Source organism: Rattus norvegicus, chromosome 17 (genome assembly GCF_036323735.1).
Source record: "Rattus norvegicus strain BN/NHsdMcwi chromosome 17, GRCr8, whole genome shotgun sequence".
In the NCBI taxonomy this organism is placed as follows: domain Eukaryota; kingdom Metazoa; phylum Chordata; class Mammalia; order Rodentia; family Muridae; genus Rattus; species Rattus norvegicus.
The window spans coordinates 339,802-366,398 of NC_086035.1; the positions used below are offsets into that span (position 1 = coordinate 339,802).

The 26,597-nt window shown below is 39.5% G+C and overlaps 1 protein-coding gene and 1 non-coding gene across 2 annotated transcripts in view; both read left to right on the top strand.

The window, feature by feature from the left end:
* Cntnap3 (contactin associated protein family member 3) overlaps positions 1 to 26,597 on the top strand; it is a 188,097-nt gene that overhangs the window by 66,665 nt on the left and 94,835 nt on the right. The window lies entirely within an intron of this gene.
* LOC120098036 (U6 spliceosomal RNA) lies at positions 25,632 to 25,738 on the top strand. Its single transcript, XR_005495966.1, has one exon. It is a non-coding gene; the product is annotated as a U6 spliceosomal RNA (small nuclear RNA).

Sequence of the window (26,597 nt, forward strand, 5' to 3'; positions counted from 1 at the left end):
GGGGAGGGCCCAGGAGCGGCAGGACCCCTGCCTGAGACACCGCCTGAACCTGAAGGAAACAGACCGGATAAACAGTTCTCTGCATCCAAATCCCGTGGGAGGGAGAGCTGAACCTTCAGAGAGGCAGACAAGCCTGGGAAACCAGAAGAGACTGCTCTCTGCACACACATCTCGGATGCCAGAGGAAAACACCAAAGGCCATCTGGAACCCTGGTGCACTGAAGCTCCTGGAAGAGGCAGCGCATATCTTCCTGGTTGCTGCCGCTGCAGAGACCCGTGGGCAGCACCCCACGAGCGAACTTGAGCCTCGGGACCACAGGTAAGACCAACTTCTCTGCTGCAAGTGACCTGCCTGGTGAACTCAAGACACAGGCCCACAGGAACAGCTGAAGACCTGTAGAGAGGAAAAACTACACGCCTGAAAGCAGAACACTCTGTCCCCATAACTGACTGAAAGAGAGGAAAACAGGTCTACAGCACTCCTGACACACAGGCTTATAGGACAGTCTAGCCACTGTCAGAAATAGCAGAACAAAGTAACACTAGAGATAATATGATGGCGAGAGGCAAGCGCAGGAACCCAAGCAACAGAAACCAAGACTACATGGCATCATCGGAGCCCAATTCTCCCACCAAAACAAACACGGAATATCCAAACACACCAGAAAAGCAAGATCTAGTTTCAAAATCATATTTGATCATGATGCTGGAGGACTTCAAGAAAGACGTGAAGAACTCCCTTAGGGAAACACAGGAAAACATTAATAAACAAGTAGAAGCCTACAGAGAGGAATCACAAAAATCCCTGAAAGAATACCAGGAAAACAATCAAACAGTTGAAGGAATTAAAAATGGAAATAGAAGCAATCAAGAAAGAACACATGGAAACAACCCTGGATAGAGAAAACCAAAAGAAGAGACAAGGAGCTGTAGATACAAGCTTCACCAACAGAATACAAAAGATGGAAGAGAGAATCTCAGGAGCAGAAGAATCCATAGAAATCATTGACTCAACTGTCAAAGATAATGTAAAGCGGAAAAAGCTACTGGTCCAACACATACAGGAAATCCAGGACTCAATGAGAAGATCAAACCTAAGGATAATAGGTATAGAAGAGAGTGAAGACTCCCAGCTCAAAGGACCAGTAAAGATCTTCAACAAAATCATAGAAGAAAACTTCCCTAACCTAAAAAAAGAGATACCCATAGACATACAAGAAGCCTACAGAACTCCAAATAGATTGGACCAGAAAAGAAACACCTCCCGTCACATAATTGTCAAAACACCAAACGCACAAAATAAAGAAAGAATATTAAAAGCAGTAAGGGAGAAAGGTCAAGTAACATATAAAGGCAGACCTATCAGAATCACACCAGACTTCTTGCCAGAAACTATGAAGGCCAGAAGATCCTGGACAGATGTCATACAGACGCTAAGAGAACACAAATGCCAGCCCAGGTTACTGTATCCTGCAAAACTCTCAATTAACTTAGATGGAGAAATCAAGATATTCCATGACAAAACCAAATTTACACAATATCTTTCTACAAATCCAGCACTACAAAGGATGATAAAGGGTAAAGCCCAACATAAGGAGGCAAGCTATACCCTAGAAGAAGCAAGAAACTAATCGTCTTGGCAACAAAACAAAGAGAATGAAAGCACACAAACATAACCTCACATCCAAATATGAATATAACGGGAAGCAATAATCACTATTCCTTAATATCTCTCAACATCAATGGCCTCAACTCCCCAATACAAAGACATAGATTAACAAACTGGATACGCAACGAGGACCCTGCATTCTGCTGCCTGCAGGAAACACAACTCAGAGACAAAGACAGACACTACCTCAGAGTGAAAGGCTGGAAAACAACTTTTCAAGCAAATGGTCAGAAGAAGCAAGCTGGAGTAGCCATTCTAATATCAAATAAAACCAATTTTCAACTAAAAGTCATCAAAAAAGATAAGGAAGGACGCTTCATATTCATCAAAGGAAAAATCCACCAAGATGAACTCTCAATCCTAAATATCTATGCCCCAAATACAAGGGCACCTACATACGTAAAAGAAACCTTACTAAAGCTCAAAACAAACATTGCACCTCACACAGTAATAGTGGGAGATTTCAACACCCCACTCTCATCAGTGGACAGATCATGGAAACAGAAATTAAACAGTGATGTCGACAGACTAAAAGAAGTCATGAGCCAAATGGACTTAACGGATATTTATAGAACATTCTATCCTAAAGCAAAAGGATATACCTTCTTCTCAGCTCCTCATGGTACTTTCTCCAAAATTGACCATATAATTGGTCAAAAAACGGGCCTCAACAGGTACAGAAAGATAGAAATAATCCCATGCGTGCTATCGGACCACCACGGCCTAAAACTGGTCTTCAATAACAATAAGGGAAGAATGCCCACATATACGTGGAAATTGAACAATGCTCTACTCAATGATAACCTGGTCAAGGAAGAAATAAAGAAAGAAATTAAAGACTTGTTAGAATTTAATGAAAATGAAGATACAACATACCCAAACTTATGGGACACAATGAAAGCTGTGCTAAGAGGAAAACTCATAGCGCTGAGTGCCTGCAGAAAGAAACAGGAAAGAACATATGTCAGCAGTTTGACAGCACACCCAAAAGCTCTAGAACAAAAAGAAGCAAATACACCCAGGAGGAGTAGAAGGCAGGAAATAATCAAACTCAGAGCTGAAATCAACCAAGTAGAAACAAAAAGGAACATAGAAAGAATCAACAGAACCAAAAGTTGGTTCTTTGAGAAAATCAACAAGATAGATAAACCCTTAGCCAGACTAACGAGAGGACACAGAGAGTGCGTCCAAATTAACAAAATCAGAAATGAAAAGGGAGACATAACTACAGATTCAGAGGAAATTCAAAAAATCATCAGATCTTACTATAAAAGCCTATATTCAACAAAACTTGAAAATCTTCAGGAAATGGACAATTTCCTAGACAGATACCAGGTATCGAAGTTAAATCAGGAACAGATAAACCAGTTAAACAACCCCATAACTCCTAAGGAAATAGAAGCAGTCATTAAAGGTTTCCCAACCAAAAAGAGCCCAGGTTCAGACGGGTTTAGTGCAGAATTCTATCAAACCTTCATAGAAGACCTCATACCAATATTATCCAAACTATTCCACAAAATTGAAACAGATGGATCACTACCGAATACCTTCTAAGAAGCCACAATTACTCTTATACCTAAACCACACAAAGACACAACAAAGAAAGAGAACTTCAGACCAATTTCCCTTATGAATATCGACGCAAAAATACTCAATAAAATTCTGGCAAACCAAATTCAAGAGCACATCAAAACAATCATCCACCATGATCAAGTAGGCTTCATCCCAGGCATGCAGGGATGGTTTAATATACGAAAAACCATCAACGTGATCCATTATATAAACAAACTGAAAGAACAAAACCACATGATCATTTCATTAGATGCTGAGAAAGCATTTGACAAAATTCAACACCCCTTCATGATAAAAGTCCTGGAAAGAATAGGAATTCAAGGCCCATACCTAAACATAGTAAAAGCCATATACAGCAAACCAGTTGCTAATATTAAACTAAATGGAGAGAAACTTGAAGCAATCCCACTAAAATCAGGGACTAGACAAGGCTGCCCACTCTCTCCCTACTTATTCAATATAGTTCTTGAAGTTCTAGCCAGAGCAATCAGACAACAAAAGGAGATCAAGGGGATACAGATGGGAAAAGAAGAGGTCAAAATATCACTATTTGCAGATGATATGATAGTTTATTTAAGTGATCCCAAAAGTTCCACCAGAGAACTACTAAAGCTGATAAACAACTTCAGCAAAGTGGCTGGGTATAAAATTAACTCATAAATCAGTAGCCTTCCTCCATACAAAAGAGAAACAAGCCGAGAAAGAAATTAGGGAAACGACACCCTTCATAATAGACCCAAATAATATAAAGTACCTCGGTGTGACTTTAACCAAGCAAGTAAAAGATCTGTACAATAAGAACTACAAGACACTGAGGAAAGAAATTGAAGAAGACCTCAGAAGATGGAAAGATCTCCCATGCTCATGGATTGGCAGGATTAATATAGTAAAAATGGCCATTTTACCAAAAGCAATCTACAGATTCAATGCAATCCCCATCAAAATACCAATCCAATTCTTCAAAGAGTTAGACAGAACAATTTGCAAATTCATCTGGAATAACAAAAAACCCAGGATAGCTAAAGCTATCCTCAACAATAAAAGGACTTCAGGGGGAATCACTATCCCTGAACTCAAGCAGTATTACAGAGCAATAGTGATAAAAACTGCATGGTATTGGTACAGAGACAGACAGATAGACCAATGGAATAGAATTGAAGACCCAGAAATGAACCCACACACCTATGGTCACTTGATTTTTGACAAAGGAGCCAAAACCATGAAATGGAAAAAAGATAGCATTTTCAGCAAATGGTGCTGGTTCAACTGGAGGTCAACATGCAGAAGAATGCAGATCGATCCATGCTTTTCACCCTGTACAAAGCTTAAGTCCAAGTGGATCAAGGACCTCCACATCAAATCAGACACACTCAAACTAATAGAAGAAAAACTAGGGAAGCATCTGGAACACATGGGCACTGAAAAAAATTTCCTGAACAAAACACCAATGGCTTACGCTCTAAGATCAAGAATCGACAAATGGGATCTCATAAAACTGCAAAGCTTCTGTAAGGCAAAGAACACTGTGGTTAGGACAAAACGGCAACCAACAGATTGGGAAAAGATCTTTACCAATCCTACAACAGATAGAGGCCTTATATCCAAAATAGACAAAGAACTCAAGAAGTTAGACCGCAGGGAAACAAATAACCCTATTAAAAAATGGGGTTCAGAGCTAAACAAAGAATTCACAGCTGAGGAAGGCCGAATGGCTGAGAAACACCTAAAGAAATGTTCAACATCTTTAGTCATAAGGGAAATGCAAATCAAAACAACCCTGAGATTTCACCTCACACCAGTGAGAATGGCTAAGATCAAAAACTCAGGTGACAGCAGATGCTGGCGAGGATGTGGAGAAAGAGGAACACTCCTCCATTGTTCGTGGGATTGCAGACTGGTACAACCATTCTGGAAATCAGTCTGGAGGTTCCTCAGAAAATTGGACATTGAACTGCCTGAGGATCCAGCTATACCTCTCTTGGGCATATACCCAAAAGATGCCTCAACATATAAAAGAGACACGTGCTCCACTATGTTCATCCCAGCCTTATTTATAATAGCCAGAAACTGGAAAGAACCCAGATGCCCTTCAACAGAGGAATGGATACAGAAAATGTGGTACATCTACACAATGGAATATTACTCAGCTATCAAAAACAACGAGTTTATGAAATTCGTAGGCAAATGGTTGGAACTGGAAAATATCATCCTGAGTGAGCTAACCCAATCACAGAAAGACATACATGGTATGCACTCATTGATAAGTGGCTATTAGCCCAAATGCTTGAATTACCCTAGATCCCTAGAACAAACGAAACTCAAGACGGATGATCAAAATGTGAATGCTTCACTCCTTCTTTAAATGAGGAAAAAGAATACCCTTGGCAGGGAAGGGAGATGCAAAGATTAAAACAGAGACTCAAGGAACACCCATTCAACGCCTGCCCCACATGTGGTCCATACATATACAGCCACCCAATTAGACAAGATGGATGAAGCAAAGAAGTGCAGACCGACAGGAGCCAGATGTAGATATCTCCTGAGAGACACAGCCAGAATACAGCAAATACAGAGGCGAATGCCAGCAGCAAACCACTGAACTGAGAATAGGACCCCCGTTGAAGGAATCAGAGAAAGAACTGGAAGAGCTCGTAGGGGCTCGAGACCCCATATGTACAACAATGTCAAGCAACCAGAGCTTCCAGTGAGTAAGCCACTACCTAAAGTCTATACATGGACTGACCCTGGACTCTGACCCCATAGGTAGCAATGAATATCCTAGTAAGAGCACCAGTGGAAGGGGAAGCCCTGGGTCCTGCTAAGACTGAACCCCCAGTGAACTAGACTATGGGGGGGAGGGCAGCAATGGGGGGAGGGTTGGGAGGGGAACACCCATAAGGAAGGGGAGGGGGGAGGGGGATGTTTGCCCGGAAACCGGGAAAGGGAATAACACTCGAAATGTATATAAGAAATACTCAAGTTAATAAAAAAAAAAAAAACAAAAAACAAAAAACAAAAAACAAAAACAAAAAACAAACAAACAAAAAAAAAACAGTAACAGTAGCCCAGGTTTGGAAGTTCAAGGGCATGACTCTGTCCCAGTCCACTTCTGGAGAGGGCCTTCTTAACTGCATCCCATTGTAGAGGATAAGGGTGAGAGGGAGAGGCCACATCTGGAATAGGAAGTCATAGAAACTGAGGTCTTCTGGTCCCTCCCCTCCATGACCTACAGACATCCTACCATCACCCGCTGCTTAGAGGACTAAATTTCTCATATATGAACTTTTAGAGGGAAGGCTTAAACCACAATAAGGGCATGTGTAAAAGCTCTGATTTGAGAAGAAAAGCTTGAATAAATTAATTTTGATTTTTCTCTTATTAGGTTGTTTCTTAATAAAAATGAACAACATTCATAAAAATTGGCTTAGGAAAGAATTATTATTTATTTAAGATTTAGTTGGTAAATGTATCTTCCTGATTAGGTTGCTACTGGATGCTCTGCAGTTGCTTATTTCAGCTAATTTAAAGTGATTTCACATAGATTATGGCTAAAACTGTTGCCGAGCAATGGATTACTTGCTCTAAGTGTTGTTCTTTTTAAACTATTTTTCCTTCTTCTCAAATATGATATCAGATCATAGGAATTTTAATGGTTAACAAAAATACTAGTATATTTTCATATGCACATATATTTTTATTTGCTTATCTTGTATATGTAGGTTAGGGTTCAAGCATGGTTAGGGTTCAAATGCCATGACATACATGTAGAGATCAAAGGACATCTGTTGGGTATTGAGTTTTTCTTTCAGCATTTATGTGGGACTTACAGATTGAACTTGGGTCATCAGACTTGATGGCAAACATCTTTATCTGCTGATCACCACATCAACTCCTTATTCCCATACTTTAAGCACATATCGTAAGTAAAATTGATAATCTCAAGCCCAAAATCATGCAGTTTAACTCTTAAAAGAGCTCTGTGTATGTGGGTGAGTGTGTGTGCGTGTGCCTGTGTGTGTGCCTCCTAGGAATGACATTAGAAAAATGTAAGCTGACTTATCAATAGTCTATCTCTAGTAACATGTTGATTGTAAGTCAAAAGTTAAATATACAGGAAACTCTCTTCCTTATTGCAGAGTCATATTTGGACTGGATGGAATAGATGCATATAATACTATAACAAAATCATATAGAACTTCATATTGCTTTTATTTCCATTAACTATATTTTATTGACCATTTGACTTTGGCTTTTTTCTTTCTTTTCTTAGTCCAAGACAGCTTATTTTTCCCCTATAATTACTTATCTTTCTTCTGTGTCATCAAAATGTGAAGTCTTGATGCTTAACTTTAATTTCATGGTCCATTTGATTTCCCCTAAAATGTCATAAGCATACGTTTATGTCTTTCAGAGTTGAGCCCTTTTCAAGTCTGAATAAATGAGTGCATACTCAAACACGTAATACTATAATAATTGATTAGATACATCCTAAATAATGTAGAGAATTAAGTAAACATTTAGAACTTTAAATTTTTAGGAAACAAAAAAAAATTGTATGACTATTATTTTGGCTATCAGTCACTTCATTTTAGATAACCATGCCACTTTGCAGAGGTAAAATCTTTAACTTGGTTTTCACATAATCATTGCAAAATAAGTAAGTGAGCCTGTGAGGACCACAGGGGGGAATTTACCTGGTCCAGCCTTGCTGAGTGCTGTGTGACTCTGTTCCCAGTGAGGCAATAACAAAAGTCAACTCACTATAGACAGACATTGATGACAGACTAAGGCAAATGCATTACCAAAGTCCTTCTTGATAAACCAAGGGTTACTGACAGGAGGAGGAATGATTTGGAAACAGCTGAATCACCAAAAGACCACCCCTTGTGGGTGGGGGGTGCTAGAAACCCAGAGCTCACTGAACAACTTTCAGGCAGCTCACCAAGTTGTTCCGTGTCTATTCTCAGATAGTCTGAGAGAGTATCTCTTAGAAGTCCTTACAGTTTATATAAGTCAATTTTAGGTACTTACTGGTAATTCTGAGGGGTACACTTCTGAACCCTGAGGAGCCTTTCTTAGAATATGCTGAGTTTCAAAGACATTGCCTGCAGATGTAATACAGCAACTTGAAGGAAATTGCTATGCGGCAGGAACATGGGAAGATGAAACCAAGTACTAATTAATTGTTTGGGGCAGCCAGGAGTTCACATAGAAAATTTAGAAGAGCATAGCATCAGAACCATCCTAACAAAGAAATGTGCCAAGGAGGACTTTAGAGTAGGCACAATATAATAACTGACATCCATCTAATATCATCTACCTACATAATAAATCCAACATGTAATAACATTTAAGTAGAGCTGAATGTTCATTGACTACACACATACACACACATATATGTACATATATATATATATATGACACTTGTTTTGTGTAGTAATAAAATCAACTACTTCTGTACTTGAAGGTTTGTATGTTTTTGTAAGTATTGGTTTCTTTTTTCTATCAACAATTTGGTGATAAAAGTAGACATTCTTTTGTAGGATATTAATTTTTCATTGTATATAGTTATTATACATGTATATGCATACATATATGCATGTATATATGTATATATTAACATATAAATGTATATACATGTAAATGTATATACATATAAATATTTAAATGTATATACATTTATACATGATTAGCTTAATTCACTTAATAGGATTTTCTCCAGGTGCAGAGGAAGGGAATTCTTTACTGAGTTCTTTTAAAGGATGAAATTGCTGTGTTGCTGCTGTTATGTGGGGGAGAGTGCATACATGTGAAAAAACATTAGAGGGAGAGAGAGAGAGAGAGAGAGAGAGAGAGAATGCAAGTCAGTGATGGACTGCTTCCCTAACATTCGTAATGCCCTGGATTTGATCCCCAGCACTGCATACAAAGCACACAAGAAAAAAGAGAATAATCCAAAATCTATGGCTACCATTTTTAGGTAAGAAGCCTAATTTGTTGACTAGATATCCCTTCATTTGTTTGGGGGTAGAAGTGTTGGATTTCCCAGGAAATTGTAAACCTCTCACTACAGATTTTGAGCTATAATTGAATAAAATATGTAATGTGGGCTCTAAGGACTCACTTTACTTTTTATTTGTGTGTGTGTGTGTGTGTGTGTGTGTTCTTGCATGTGCACATTGTATGCTGATGCACTTATTCATGTATGTGTACATGTGGAGGCCAGAAGTCAATGTTAAGTGCCTTCTGCAAATGGTTTTCCACCTTACTTTTTAAAACAGGGTTTCCTACTGAACCTGGAGATCAGCAACTGACTAGACAGACTGACCAGAAAATTCCAGATTCCTCCCATCTTCAACTCCTCAATGTTGGGGTTATAGATGCATGCTGCAATACCTGGGTTTAACATGAGTGCTAAGGATCCAAACTTAGCCTTTGTGCTTTCTTGGCAAGCACTTTACCCTCAAAGTCATTTCTCCAGCCCTTTCTATATTTTTTAGTGTTGACTGTATTAAGAAAATCTCAGATGTTGCCAGCAAACCTCTTAGAAGGACATTTTAACTCTGCCATGTTTGGAATGGGCATATCCACTTTGTATAAAGTTTCTTTTGAAGTACACAAATTGCTGTATGCATAGAGATTGTTAGATAAGATGGACCCAAAACACGGGGTTTATTTATATCACTAGGGTGAATGTTATTCAGGGAATAAACTGCCAAAGCAGATAAATTAAGTCAGTCTCTCTCCCTCTCTCTTTCCCGTCCCCTCCCTATTTCTTTTTTCTTTCTGTTCCCTCTACATATCTTTATCCCTGTTTGTTTCAATCCTGAGTCTACAAATAGGAAAGTAGTTGCCTCTTATCTGAATGATGCTCTATTGTAGAAAACCGTGTATGCTCTTTACTCTCCTAAGGATCATTGGACAACTGACAAACCACGGCATAAGCTATACAAATGTGTGAAACATATAGAGGCAACCCAATACAATTCAGAAAATTCCACATCTATTTTTCATGGGAATAGAGGAGAATGGGGCATATAATTTGTAAAGGTAGAATAAGTTTATGAAAATGTATTGAGCTTGGAGAAGCAGGAAACTGTTGAGGACAAAGTCCCTTGAGCCACAAAAGAGACGATGATAAATGATTCTCTCAAGTAAAATGAATATAAATGAAAGAAAGCACAGCTCTATATGATGAATGTCTGTCCTGATGTGTGAACAGGATTCCACCTCCTTTCCTATATCATGAGTTTAGTTAGTAAAAGATGAAGGAAAGACTAAAGAAATTATTTCTTGTTTTGTCTATGTAGACTTTAGACACATAAGGAAGCCACTTTTCCATGTACTTGAGGTTGTCAGTGGAAGAAGCAAGACAAAGGTAATGGATTCATGTTCTGAGGCTGCTTTACATCCTTTTAATTTTCTTTAGATGAATTTGTTCAGCATGTCAAAATTTGCCAAATTTTGGGAATGCCACTTTCTGAGTTCCAGTACCTGGAAGTAAAATACCAACCTCATGAGACTCTTCTGATTCTGGGAGTGCCAGTCCTGAACAATTTCTATAGTCTTCTCCAAATGAAACACATAAGAACAAAGCTAAGGATCAAAATCAGCCTTTCTGAATTTAGTAAGAGATTATATGTAGATCAAGAGACTTTGTTGGATAATTATCCTAGTAACTTGGATGAGAGGTTCACAAAATAACACAGGGTTCTTTATTTTTTTTCAATAGACAGTCATACATGGTGGCAGAAGGTGGGAAAGGCAATGACTGTTGAGTGGAATCTTTCCCCTTGGGTGATGTGCTCAGTTAATAAAATAGTATAAAAGGGGCCACATGATGACTTTGCTCACCAGAGAACATGGTGGTCTCAGGAAACCAGATATTAGCCTTCCCTGATAATGTAATGTGAGTCCAAGACAGAGTCCAATCGCTGGGAATTCTAACATATCAAGTCTGGTACTCGTTCCAAAGAAAACAAACAAAAGTTATGGAGAACAGAAAAGACAAGATTTTATTCAAATGCCCATTTGAGGAAGATGGGAATTAATCATTTCAACTTTGGGGTATGAATATGAGATTTGGGTGACTTGGGTTGTTTGTTTTTAAATATATAGAGAAACTCTTTATCTTAACATTTTTATTTTATGTAGATGAGCGCTTTCCTGGTATGTATGTCTCTGTACCATGTATGTGTCTGGTGCCCAGGGAAACCAGAAGAGAGTGTCAGGTCCCTGAGTTATGAAGAGTTTCAAGCTGTCATGTGAGTTCTGGGAAACAAGCCTAAGTCTACTGGAACAGCAGCCAGTGCCCTTCACTACCATACCATGTCTACATCCTCAAGTGTTAGGTTTAACCAGGGGAGAAATGGAGGTGAAAGCAATCTTGATCAGTATGTTGTCTGGCTGAGTGTGATCACAGCTCCAACGCTTAAAGATCGTCCTGGATTAGCTCTGATCTTTCAAGGGTACTACTTAGCTCCTATTAAAGGATAGACCCTACTTGTGACTGATCTCATTGTGGAATAATCTATCCGTGAGGTCTAGCTCTTCTTAAGATCCAACACTAAAAGGTGTAGGACAATGACTGAGGACTTTCAGGTGAGTCTTCTGTCATTTGGAATAGAACGTTCTAAAAGCTGACAACAAATTACCATAGTTAGGTACTCTTATACCTAAAGTCTCGAAGAAGAAAAACATGTTTTCACCAGTATTTACACAATGGCTCTTGAGTACAGAATTAAACAAAGATCTTACTCAAGGAAAGCACATTTGGAAATGAAAGTTTAAAATGCCTGGCCTTTAATTTGCTTTTAGTTACTGACTCAGGGTTTTACTGCTGTGAACAGACACCATGATTAAGGCAGCTCTTATAAGGACAACATTTAACCTGGATACGGATAGCTGACAGGTTCAGAGGTTCAGTCCATTATCATCAAGGCAGGAACATGGCAGCAACCAAGCAGGCATAGTACAAGAGGGGCTGAGAGTTCTGTATCTTTATCTGAAGGCTGTTAGCAGAATATTGGCTGCCAGGCAGCTATCATGAGGGTCTTAAAGCCCATACCCACAGTGACACACCTACTCCAACAGGGCCATACTTTCTAATAGTCCCACTCCCTGGGCTGAGCATATATAAACCATCACAGTTACCTTGTGAGGAGCCAGTGCTTTTCAGGAAAGCATTCCCTCAGTACCTGCTATAATGTTGAGTTATTTTCTGTGCATGGAAAAGCCAAGAGGGGCATCTGGTACAAATACTGAGATCTAGCTGCTTCTAGCAATGCTACCAGGTACGCTAAAGATCCTGTTGTTTTATATGTTATTCACTGAAGCATGTTTTAAATTTATTTCAGCCTAAGGGAAGACTAGAATATAGTTTTGGTTCCCTGCTGTTTTGTAGCGCTTTCTACTCTACTGCTGGGAATTTTGTTTTAGCTATTTTTCTCACTGACTTAATAAAATATATGACAAGAGAAACTTAGAGAAAGAAGTGTGTATTTTGGCTAGCACTTTGAGAGTGCAGCCCATCATGGTGGGAAAATTATGGTACAAGAGCTTGAGACAGCAATCATATTAAAACTATAGTCAGAAAGCAAACAGAGATGGAAATGGTTCTGTTCCATTTATTTTCTCCTTTTTGTTCAGCTGAAGACCTTGCCTCCACCTCAACTCAGCCCATGGAATGGTGCCACCTACAGTTATGGTGGGCCTTGTTACCTTGGGTCCTCTGTAGAGCAATATCACTCCAGCAGCCCTCTACTATCACCAGTAAACCTTGCATGTCAATTTCACAGGATCTGGTAGATAAATCTCTGGATGTATTTGTTAAGCAGTTCCCTATCCCTTACCCTCTTTCCCCCTCACTTATCTCCTTAAATCCCCCCCACACACAAAATATATCTTCAAAAAATGTTTGTTGTATTTTAGAAAAAGATAGAGAGAAGCCATGGATATGTTTGAGGGAGGCGCAGTAAGGTGTGGGGGAAGGGGGTGCCTCTATGGGCCCATGCTGAGGCATCCCTTCCTCTTGAGGTACAACAGTATAATATAGAGTAGAGTTTATTCAGAGCATGTAGAGGGGAGTTGAGAGAAAGGCAGAGAGAGAGAGAGAGAGAGAGAGAGAGAGAGAGAGAGAGAGAGAGAGGAGGCGAGTCATGAGCACATGGAGAGAGGAGGAGGAGGAGGAAAGAGGGTAAGGGATCAGGAACAAGAGAAGAGAACAAGAGCAAGAAAGTGAGGCAGGGGCAAGCAGCCCCTTTTATAGTGAGTCAGGCACACCTAACTGTTGCCAGGTAACTGTGGGGCAGAGACTAAATGCTAACAATTTTAGTACAAAATTTTTACCAGAAATTTTTAGTGGAAAAATTCTATGAAAAGGACAGTCTCTCAGGTCTTAATATCAGCACCCCAACTGGTAACATGTAACAACAATAAAAATCAAGAGCTACACATGAAGGGCACGTACTTTATTTGGAGGCAACAAAAAAGAAGAGAATTGTTTTCACAGAAAGTCAATATGCCACTATGCTACAGAACTAATATTTTTTGGGGGAAAAAAGAATGTCAGAAGATGCAAAGTGTGGTGTGGCTGAAACTTTATTACTACCTCCTCTAGGATTGTTTTTTTCTTCTCAGGAAATCATTGGCAAATGACAAAAACACCTAATGGGGATCCTCTGAGTTGGAAAGGGGAAACTCAGGAGACTGTTTCTTTCCTTGTCACAGTGTTTCCTGTCCCACTATTTTCTTTTTTGGTCAACCCAGTAGCTGTTATGTTTTGATTTCTTTCAGACCTTTGGGTTTTACAGTTGTACTTCTTAATAACCTTGCATTTGCCTGCTCTACATAATTCTTGACCAACCTTGCCTTTACCCATGAAGCAAGGCACTTGAGTTGGTAAATATGAGCCTTCTGGAAATAAAATGGGAAGAGGATGGTTTCAGGGTGTACATGCTCTCACTTTGCTATAGTAAAGTTCTCATGATCTAACATTCTGGCCAGAAAGCCATTTTGCCCAGTGATCACTCATGTCAGCCCTGGGTTTTGCACTTGAAAGCATCTTCTCAAAAGTTAATAAAACAATAAATGAACAAAAAAGAAGAGGAAGATAACAAAATATTTAAGATGCAGAGTCACTCATGGGGGATCAAATAAACAATGCTAGTAAAAATATCAGCCCTATTGTTATAACTTACAAGAAAGAAAGTCCGTGGCTCCTTGCAAGCCAATATTTTTTTTCTGTAGCTTAAGTAAAAAGAATCTGTAATTTACAAAGGGGCTTGGTGGAATAAAGTATGATAAAGAAGGGACATACAGCATTTCATGTTTTCATATTACATATAAAAAGAAAGGAAAATTTAATGAGAAAGGAAGAGCTGCTTATAGACAGATGCAAGAACTTACAGAAATAAATGTGCTTAGTATTCTGTGGCAGCTGTAGTAGTCAGCTTTGCAGAAACTAGCTTTACAGTATGCCCTGTTTTCTTTCTTTAACTTTAAATGAAATATCAAGGGTTCTTTTTGCCTTTACCAGTGACAGCTTTTAGTTTAGTGGCAAGGATTCCAAGGGATTTAAAGATTCATATCTTATATTCTCTAGATATTTATAAGAGAATACAAAGTAATTTTCCTCACCTTGAGGCTTCACACTAATTCAGTATGTAAATGATTTATTCATAGCTGCTGACACTTCAATGCTTATAAAGAAGAAAATTTAACTTACTAAAGTTTTCAGCTTCCCAAGGACATACAGCATCCCCAGATAATTTGGAATCTAATCAAACATAATTCAAATATTTGAAACATTTTTGATGGACCAATGAAAACAATTCCATCCTAGTCAGTTCTTCATAAATAAAATCCAACTACCATCAAAATCCAAGTTTATCAGTTAAAATGTGGCTTGAGATTTCGGTCGCTGTGTGATTGATAGATCTGTGTCTGTGTGTGCATGCATGCATGCGTGCATATGCACAGACAAGGAGTAGCGCATAATCATTATGTGCATGTGGAGGCTAGAAGAGAAAGGGCAAAGAGAGAGTGTAAAAGCCAGAGAGCTTGGAGGACACCAGAACAACTCCCTCCAACCTCCAAATCAACTGAGCAAAGATCGTATGAATTCACAGAGACTAAAATAGCAAGCACACTGTCTACATGGATCTGTACCAGGCACTTTGTGTATGTGTTATAGTTTTTTTATTAAACAATTTTTAAACTAATATTTATTTGTTTATATTCTAAATGCTGTGTTCAACTTATGTTTCCCAGGAGGTGTTCATCTTGTTTTATAAGACAGGAGCTCTTAGTCTAAAAGTTGCCAAGTAGCCTAGGCTCACTGACTAGTAATCTCTCTAGTCTCCCCAGCTCTAAGAATACAAATATATGACAGCATTCCCTGCTTCTTTAAAAAATGAAATAAATTTAAGCTTAAACAACAATAACAACAACAACAGCAACAACAACAACAACAACAACAACAACAACAACAACAAACTCCACATTAAAGTTGAACAAGGCAAATCAACAAAAGGACAAAAGCCCAAAGAGAAGTCACAAGAATAAGACCCACTCATTCCTACTCTCAGGATTCCCAATAAAAAGAAAAAGAAAAGACTAAACTAAAAGCTATTATACAACTTTAGAGAGAACCTCCACTAAAGTTGTTGGGGGACCCACACGTAGACTGAGCTGCATGTCTTCTATGTATGGGCCTCATTCCAGTCTGTGTATGTTTTTTGGTTGGTGGCACAGTCTATGAGAGCTTCCGTGGGTCCAGGTTAGTTGACTCTGTTGATTTTCCTGTGGGGTTTCCATCAGAGAGGGGAGGAGTTGGAATTCTGTGAGGCAGGTACCAGGATGGGGGACAGCGTTTGGGATGTAAATAAATAAATATTAATTTTAAAAGTATTTAATAAAAAGCTATAATACATACACAGAGTACCTGGTACAGACCCATGTAGACACTGTGCTTGCCATTTTAGTCCCTGTGAATTCATACGAACTTTGCTCAGTTGATTTGGAGGGTGGAGGGAGTTATTCTCCTGGTGTCCTCCATGCTCTCTGGCTTTTATACTCTCTCTTTGCCCTTTTTCTTCTGCAGTGTTCCCTGAGCACTGAAAGGATGGATTTTGGTGAATTTGATGGAGACATCCAATTTAGAGATGTGTGTTCCAAAGTATGCCCCCCTCTCTCTGTCTGAATCATGTCTACCTCTGAGTCGCTGTATTTATTCCCATTTGCTGCAGGAGGAAGATTCTCTGATGATGAATTAATAAGGCACTGACCTACGAGTATAGAAGAATATCATTAGGAGTCTATCATCTTGTTGGTTTTTATTGTAACAGTAATATTTGGTTTTACCCTAGGTCTCTGAGGTATCTAGTCTCTGGTTCTTGGTCACCCAAGCAGTGTTGGCTATAGATTCCATCTCTTGGAGTGAGTCTTAAGTCAAATCAGATATTGGTTGGTTACTTCCATAAGCTTTGTGCCACCATTGCCCTAACATATTTTGCAGATAGAACAGGTTATAGATCAGAGTTTTTGTGGCTGGCCTGGTGCTTACATTTCCTTTCTGGTCACATGCTTTCCCATGCCAAGAACACTAGACTACAGGGGTGAAGGCTCATGCAGGCATCAGTCTGACCCCTTCATGTTCATTATGTTATGTAGGTTGTCCTCAACAATGAGACCTCACTTTCATCTTGTAAAGAGTAACTGTTGGTATTTCCATGAGATCCCTTAATTGAATACAAACCTGTTCTTCTACTGGACACTTCATTTGATGATAAGAAGGTCAACTGAGACTCTGTTTCCCTCATAATTTGGAGACTTCATTAGAATCACCTTCATGTATTTTAGGAAGTTTTCACTGCAATAGGTTTCCATATCACTCCCCAAATGTCCTTCAATTCCAGCCATTTCTACCCACATTTCCTTCCTCACTTCTAACTCCTCCTCCCCACCCCAACTGATCCTCCCATTCTGTTTCTCCATGCAAGTCTTTTACTTGCTCAGTTAAAGTTATCCCAATGTGTTTTATATTATTTGAGGCTGTTGTGAAAGATGTTGTTTCCTTGATTTATCTCTTAGTACATTTGTCATTTGTATATAGGGGAGCTAATAACTTTTGTGAGTTAATTTTGTATACAACTTTGTTGAATGTGTTTATCAGCTATGGTAGAAGATTTAGGATCACTTATATATTCTATCTTATCATCTTCAAATAAAGATACTTTGACTTTTTCTTTTCTAATTTGTATCTCCATTGATCTCCTTCTGTTTTCTTATTGCTCTAGCTAAGATTTCAAGTACTATATTAAACAGTTATGGAGAGAGTGGAAAACCTTCCTTGTCTTCTTCCTGGTTTTTGTGGAATTGCTTTGAGTTTCTCTCCATTTAACTTGATGTTGTCCATGGACTTTCTGTAAATTGTCTTTATTATGTTTAGATGTGTCTTTTGTATACCTATATCTTTCCAGTACTTTTATCACAAAGAGTATTGGATTTTGCCAAAGGCATTTTCTATATCTTATGAGATGTGCATGTTTTTCCCTTTCATTTTGTTTATATGATGTGTTGCATCTATTGATTTTCATTTGTTGAAACATTCTGGCATCTTTGGAATGAAGCCTACTTCATCACAGTGGATGATCTTTTGGATGTGTGTTTTGGATTTCAAGTATTTTATTGAGTATTTTTGTATTTAAGTTCATAAGAGAAAATGGTCTGTAGTTCTCTTTCTTTGTTGGATCTTTATTTGGTTTGGGGATCAGGGTGACAGTCACATGCCCTCCTTCATGTTCATTTAAGGCTGGAACTCAAGCCCTCATGCTTGTGCAGCAAGCACTTTCCTGACTGAGATATGTCTCCAACCCTTCACTAACTATTCCTAAAAGAATCTGCCTGGCTCAGATTCTTCAGAAAGTATAGGCAACATGTTTGCTTCAGTTAAAAAGAAACTGAAGGAGTCTTTCAAACCCTTCATGTCCTCTCAGCATTTCCTCATTTGTATTCAGAATTCCTAAATTGATAAATGACTCCTTTTTCTGTAGGAGGATAGAACAGCCACTAGTGATGGGCTTACTCAGAACTAATGCTTCTGTCATGGGCCTGTTGGTAACTTTTTGTGTTTTTGGGTTCCATTCTTCTGGAAAAGTCTTGCTGTTTATATGACATGACAGAGCTTCTGGCTAAAACACTCTGTTTTGGTTCCAAGACACTAAGGTTCCCATGCTAGTGCTGCTATCTCACAAAATCATAAGACACAAAATTTGCTAGTGCTCTATCTCACACTAACATGATTGAAGCTGGTGGAGACTTACGTGTCCAGATGATTTACAATCTATATTGTAATCACAGATGATGCTCAGATTTAGTCTGATTTACTTCATCTTCTTATTGCCAATGTTGACAGAATTGCTCACCAATACTGCTTACTTAAGAAGCAAACTTTTGCAGTCGATACTTTCCATAGAGATGGTGACCCTTTTCTTAGAACATCCTATGAATGACAATTATAAAAATGTGGGAGAATAAAATGCTTGTTCTCTTAGATTGTTTTAATGGTTCAATGAGAATGAAAAATATTGAGCAAGCATTTTTAAAATTACTGTAACAGTTGTTATCTCTATTCTAGACTCTCTGGGTCATAAACTGCCTTGCATAATAGCATACTAATCCTAATTATTTTAATGTACATATCTAATGTCCAGAGGAAAAAAATCACATGGATCATCTACACACAGAAGTTTGTATGCAAAAGTATATGGATAAATTAAAGCTGATGGCCAATTACTGAGGAGTAAACACGCAACTACATTTTGCAATCAGAATAACAAAAATATCCAAAACACTGCTTGAATATAGACATCCCTAGTTAAATTCTTAATGTAGACAGCAACTTGAGATCATCAGGGATAAAAAATAAATTATTCCAACTAAGTAAATTTGACAATGGCAAGTGGGAAATTACTGATAGACTAGATTGAAGTGAATTTATAGATGAAGTTGTAGTGAGTGGCTGTGACTCACCCAGCTAAAGAAAGCTAGATGCTGGCTCAAATGAGGACTGTGAGCTAAATGTAGTAGTTTAAAGACTGGCACTAATAATTGAACAAAGTATTTACCAGGCTTCCACTATCTGTTAAGTACTAATAAGCTCTATGAAATTTAAAACAAGGGGTTAACATAAGGGGTGTGAGTTTTGGTAATGTTGCCATAAATTTTAGCACAACAGACATTTACCACCCACAGACCACAAGGAGAATTGCAGACTCTGAAGTAATGCCTTCTCAGTGTCAGACCACATTGAAAGACCCAATGTGCCTTCGTTGTGACTTCTTGGACAGTCAAAATGCACAAAGAGTTATACTGATGACAATCATGTCTGACATCTAAGTCTATTGACCAGTTAGATAAATTATCTGCCTTTTAGATAAAACTCTGCCTTAACAGGGCTGCTTAAAGAATGAAAATGTAATTAAACTGAGTTGTATATGTATTTGTCATGGGTATATAGGGAAGACTAAATGCCTAGTTCTACTTTACTTGTTACTTTAATTATTTAGTTATTTGTTTTTAATTTTTGTGTATATATGGGTGTGTGTGGCATATACATATGTGTGTTTGCAGGCAATATATCTACCTGTGTCCTGTGAAGGCCAGAAGATGATGTCAGGCATCCTGCTCTACCACTCTCTGCCATAACCTTTCAGACATCAGACAATCTCTCACTGAACATGGAGGTAGACCTGTGGCAAACCTAGGTGATACCCAGGAGATGGATGATACCCATCTCCACCCTCAACTTTGCTGGTGGTACAGGCTTGAAGCTACATCCACTTTTATGTGGGTGTGATATCTAAACTCAGGTCCTTGTGCTTGTGCAGCATGTGCTCTTAACTCTTAAGCCATCTCCCCGAGACAACAGATTATTTCAAATGACATAGCCATATGCCTTGCTCACAGTAATAGAACCAGTGAGTTCTATTGGGATTTGCCTTGGATCCAAGTCTCTAACTTTGGAGCTTTAATGAATGAATGACAAGATACTGGAGACACCAATAACAAAAGGGGGGGGGAACTTTTGACAATCTGGTTTTGTCCAACAAAATATTGTATTATAGGTAACTGGGTAACTGACAAACAATAAAAATGCATTTGACACAGTTCTAAATATTACAGAAGTTCTCAAGTATGATGTTGATATCTGACAAAGACCATTGTGGTAAATCATGACAGTGTGGATAGGCAGATGAACAAGTGAAGCAGACAGAAAGCATGGCCAAACTCACTCTGACTATCAGAAACCCACTCTTGCATTAGCTAACCCATTCCGACCATAATAACACCCCTAATACTGTTATAATTGTAATTACATTTCAAGATGGATTCTGGAGAGGAGACACAATCCACAGCAGTCAGAACTCCATCCTGCTGAAAGTTATGGCCATATCTAAGCTGCGCCCTACACTATCTCATCATTTTCATCCCAGGCTCATCCCTGGAAAACAGAGGAGAGAATAGGGTTTGACATAATGTGGACAGCTTCTCAGAAAGATACCAGAAACCACATGCTGAGGTCAGTTTTTGTAGATTTGCTTGTTAATTTAGATAGATGTTGAGGGTGAACCACCTTCCTCTGTGGGTAATGGATAAGAAATGATGGCTCACATCTAGATAACATGCCCCTGTTATGGCTTTAGTGCTTGTTCATTCATTTATTTATTCATTCATTCCTTTCTATCTCTATAATTTCCAAATCCAATGCATTTTATTTATATGCATTTTAAAGGTAGTTATCTCTTTGCATTAATTTAAATTTGTCTACAGTGTTGATTTCATGTTTCATTAGATTTTTTATCTACAGTGTTGTCTTATATGTTTCATTAGTTTTCTATTGATTAACCTTTACATAAAAATAATTATTCCTACTAAGGTGATAAATATATTTATTTTTAATACCTGTAAAAACACCATTTAATTGCTTCATGACATATTCTTAGGGCATAATCAGAATAATTGCATTACTGGTGTACTATAGTTATCATCAATATACTTTTTTTCAAATAACACATATATTACAAAGTGTCTTAATCAAACAGTCTTGTTAATTCATTTTATGAGCAAAAACTTAATTAAATCTTTTATTTGTGTAGCTCCTTAGAATTTCAGAAACAACTTTCAGTGAGATAAAAATTGGGCAGAATGGTTTTTATAACCCTCATGTTACTCATAAGGAAGCTAAAACTGCAGACACTAAAACCTATAACCAACATCTGCCTAACCCGGCAATATAAGAAAAGAGAATTATCATTGCGGACCACAGACTCTTCGTTACCCAGACGTTGTCCTGCCATGTAACCATGACAGTATACTGGAACACTAACAGTATATGGAAACAAGAGCCTCACTCACTATAATATTAAAGGGTTTGAAACTTATTAATAAAACTAAAGTTGTTGCAGAACTGAAATCTTTTGTACAAAAATTCTAACCTCCTCATGAGCACCAACTGAAATTCCTTAGTAAAGGAGTGGCACCTGACTTGATATTTGCACTAGAAAGCATCGAAATTTCTGTCACTAATTTACAGTAAAGATTTGATGGAAAATGTTGAAGTGATGGACACTGAGATGAGCATTGAGCATGCTCTTCCACAGCACCTTCCTAGCCTCTCTGTTGAAAAACTCATCAAGAAATGTTTCGGCATAAGCAACCTGTAAGAAGGTTCTTAACGTAACTTCTGATGAATATTCCACTCACAGAGCAAGTTTTTGTACTTAAAGATATGCCTGCCTATTCAACATAAAACAGTAAGAATATTGGTGAATTTATTTTTTCTATGAAATAGAGAGTCTACCCTGCCTGAGAGGTTAGATGCAATCAATGTGACCTTGAGAAACAAATTAAATTGAGAGTTTGGAAATTTCTCAAGAACTTCATTAATTTCTAAGTCATTTGGAAACATTTAGAGAGTGTGTGCGGACCCCAAGTCAAAAATTTCTGTAACTGCCACTTATACATTAGGAACAAGCTCTAGGCATGATGGTCATGTCATCTGAAAATGTTCGAATTCATACCTGGATAAAACTCAGTTGTGATGTCTTCAGCCACAAAACCCACATCAAATCTAGAGACATTTTTGTCCTTCAAAAAGAGGAGCATATATGCTCACATGTATATACACACAATGAATGAATTTTAAACATATATAGTAGATGTCTGATTTTGTGTTCAGATCTCTGAATTTTAAGCAATGGTTAATATGCTCCAGTCATATTAGTTTATGTCTTACATTCCTCAAATACTCTCTTAGTTTTGTTTTCCCGAAAGCAACTGGAGGGAGAATGGGTCTATTTCAGGTTTATTTGGCTCAATTCCAGGTTACAAGTCATCACTGTGGGGAAGTCAAGGCAGCAAAACTTTTACTCAGTCCATCATTTCCACAAAAAGGCAGAGGCCAGTGAACTAACGCATGAATGCCCACACTCAGTTTACTCTTTCCTTTTTATTCAGTCCAGGACCCAGCCCATGAAAACCTGCTGCCTGCATTCAAGTTGGGTATCTCACCTCAATTAAACCAACAAGGAAAATTTCTCACAGACATACCCACAGGTGAACCTGATCTAGATAATTTCTTCACTGAGAGCCCCTTCCCTGGTGATTCCAAACTGTGTCAAGGTGACAAAGCCAATTACAAATACTAATCAATTTATTTTAGTTCTATTAAAACTGAGAAACTAAATCCCTTTGCTCTGTGATATCATAATCAACAATCAGAAGTATATTTTCCTGTTTGTATTTTAAAATAAATATGAGAAAAATAATGTTTTGTGTATAAAGACAATAGAACAACTCTTTCTTATGCTTCCTTTTGTGCGTGTGTGGGGGGTACATGTTATGTGTATCAAAATTTTAGAAACTTGTCAGCCACTGACAATATTTATTTAAATGTTTAAATTCTAATGTTTGAGACAAAATGCCCATGACAGTCGCTGTTTCTGGCTTAGCTGGATGTCCTAGGTATTAGACTCAGGTGAAAATGTAAGTAGTGGAATTCAGATGCTACCCCATGAGTGAACCAACAACAGCAACCAGACGCGTTAGTCACCAAATATTTGAAAAAAAAATAGTTCAAGGGAGGGAGGGTGTTTTCTGATTTGCATTTTCGGGGGATGATTCCATCATGGGTAGTTAGAGAGATGTAGGTGGGGTGAGAGAGACATGGCAACAGATGGGAGCAGGGGCAGGAGCAGGAGCAGGGGCAGGAGCAGGGGCAGGAGCAGGAGCAGGGGCAGGAGCAGGAGCAGGAGCAGGGGCAGGGGCAGGAGCAGGGGCAGGAGCAGGAGCAGGGGCAGGAGCAGGAGCAGGAGCAGGGGCAGGAGCAGGAGCAGGGGCAGGAGCAGGGGCAGGAGCAGGAGCAGGAGCAGGAGCAGGGGCAGGAGCAGGAGCAGGAGCAGGGGCAGGGGCAGGGGCAGGGGCAGGGGCAGGGGCAGGAGCAGGGGCAGGAGCAGGGGCAGGAGCAGGGGCAGGAGCAGGAGCAGGGGCAGGAGCAGGGACAGGAGCAGGGGCAGGAGCAGGAGCAGGAGCAGGAGCAGGGGCAGGAGCAGGAGCAGGGGCAGGAGCAGGGGCAGGAGCAGGAGCAGGAGCAGGAGCAGGAGCAGGAGCAGGGGTAGGAGCAGGGGCAGGAGCAGGGGCAGGGGCAGGGGCAGGGGCAGGGGCAGGAGCAGGGGCAGGAGCAGGAGCAGGGGCAGGAGCAGGAGCAGGGGCAGGAGCAGGGGCAGGAAAACACTTGGTAATATTTCATCTGCAGCCAAGAAGTAGGGGACACCAAACCTCAACATCTTTCTCTAGTGATCACTTCTTCCAGCAGGACTCCACCTCCTAAAGATCCCGCAACCTTCCCAAACAGCACAACTGGAGACCAAGTGTTCAAACGCATGAGCCTACTGAGTACATTTGATATTTAAACCACAGCACCGGATATTACCAACCTCTGCCTGAACCACAGCAGACACTTAGCCTGAACACTTTCAGCCAGACAGGTGATAGGGCAGAATGATCAATATACCTATTAATATTCATTCCAACTTTTATAGTTAGATTTTACCAGATGAGTTTTATAAATTGAGGAGACAGGTATTGGATGGGGATCCCGGCCCGCAGCAGCTCTCTGCTCCCAGACCCCGTGAGAGAGAGAGACCTCACCGCCTGGTCAGGTGGGCACTCCTGAGGCTGCAGAGTGGAAGAGACCACCAACACTGCTCACCCCTGCCCACATCCCTGGCCCAAGAGGAAACTGTATAAGGCCTCTGGGCTCCCGTGGGGGAGGGCCCAGGAGCGGCAGGACCCCTGCCTGAGACACCGCCTGAACCTGAAGGAAACAGACCGGATAAACAGTTCTCTGCACCCAAATCCCGTGGGAGGGAGAGCTAAACCTTCAGAAAGGCAGACAAGCCTGGGAAAGCAGAAGAGACTGCTCTCTGCACACACATCTCGGACGCCAGAGGAAAAAGCCAAAGACCATCTGGAACCCTGGTGCACTGAAGCTCCCGGAAACGGCGGCACAGGTCTTCCTGGTTGCTGCCGCTGCAGAGAGCCCGTGGGCAGCACCCCACGAGCGAACTTGAGCCTCGGGATCACAGGTAAGACCAAATTTTCTGCTGGAAGAAAGCTGCCTGGTGAACTCAAGACACAGGCCCACAGGAACAGCTGAAGACCTGTAGAGGGGAAAAACTACACGCCCGAAAGCAGAACACTCTGTCCCCATAACTGACTGAAAGAAAGGAAAACAGGTCTACAGCACTCCTGACACACAGGCTTATAGGACAGTCTAGCCACTGTCAGAAATAGCAGAACAAAGTAACACTAGAGATAATCTGATGACAAGAGGCAAGCGCAGGAACCCAAGCAACAGAAACCAAGACTACATGGCACCATCGGAGCCCAATTCTCCCACCAAAACAAACATGGAATATCCAAACACACCAGAAAAGCAAGATCTAGTTTCAAAATCATTTTTGATCATGATGCTGGAGGACTTCAAGAAAGACGTGAAGAACTCCCTTAGAGAAAAAGTAGAAGCCTACAGAGAGGAATCACAAAAATGCCTGAAAGAATTCCAGGAAAACATAAATAAACAAGTAGAAGCCCATAGAGAGGAGAAACAAAAATCCCTGAGAATTCCAGGAAAATATAAATAAACAAGTAGAAGCCCATAGAGAGGAGACACAAAAATCCCTGAAAGAATTCCAGGAAAACATAAATAAACAAGTAGAAGCCCATAGAGAGGAGACACAAAAATCCCTGAAAGAATTCCAGGAAAACACAATCAAAGAGTTGAAGGAATTAAAAATGGAAATAGAAGCAATCAAGAAAGAACACATGGGTGCTCGCTTCGGCAGCACATATACTAAAATTGGAACGATACAGAGAAGATTAGCATGGCCCCTGCGCAAGAATGACACGCAAATTCATGAAGCGTTCCATATTTTTCTACTTTCAAAATCATATTTGATCATGATGCTGGAGGACTTCAAGAAAGACATGAACACACTTAGGGAAGCACAGGAAAACATTAATAAACAAGTAAAAGCCTACAGAGAGGAATCGCAAAAATCCCTGAAAGAATTCCAGGAAAACACAATCAAACAGTTGAAGGAATTAAAAATGGAAATAGAAGCAATCAAGAAAGAACACATGGAAACAACCCTGGATATAGAAAACCAAAAGAAGAGACAAGGAGCTGTAGATACAAGCTTCACCAACAGAATACAAGAGATGGAAGAGAGAATCTCAGGAGCAGAAGATTCCATAGAAATCATTGACTCAACTGTCAAAGATAATGTAAAGCGGAAAAAGCTACTGGTATAAACATACAGGAAATCCAGGACTCAATGAGAAGATCAAACCTAAGGATAATAGGTATAGAAGAGAGTGAAGACTACCAGCTCAAAGGACCAGTAAAGATCTTCAACAAAATCATAGAAGAAAACTTCCCTAACCTAAAAAAAGAGATACCCATAGACATACAAGAAGCCTACAGAACTCCAAATAGATTGGACCAGAAAAGAAACACCTCCCGTCACATAATTGTCAAAACACCAAACGCACAAAATAAAGAAAGAATATTAAAAGCAGTAAGGGAAAAAGGTCAAGTAACATATAAAGGGAGACCTATCAGAATCACACCAGACTTCTCGCCAGAAACTATGAAGGCCAGAAGATCCTGGACTGATGTCATACAGACCCTAAGAGAATACAAATGCCAGCCCAGGTTACTGTATCCAGCAAAACTCTCAATTAACATTGATGGAGAAACCAAGATATTCCATGACAAAACCAAATTTACACA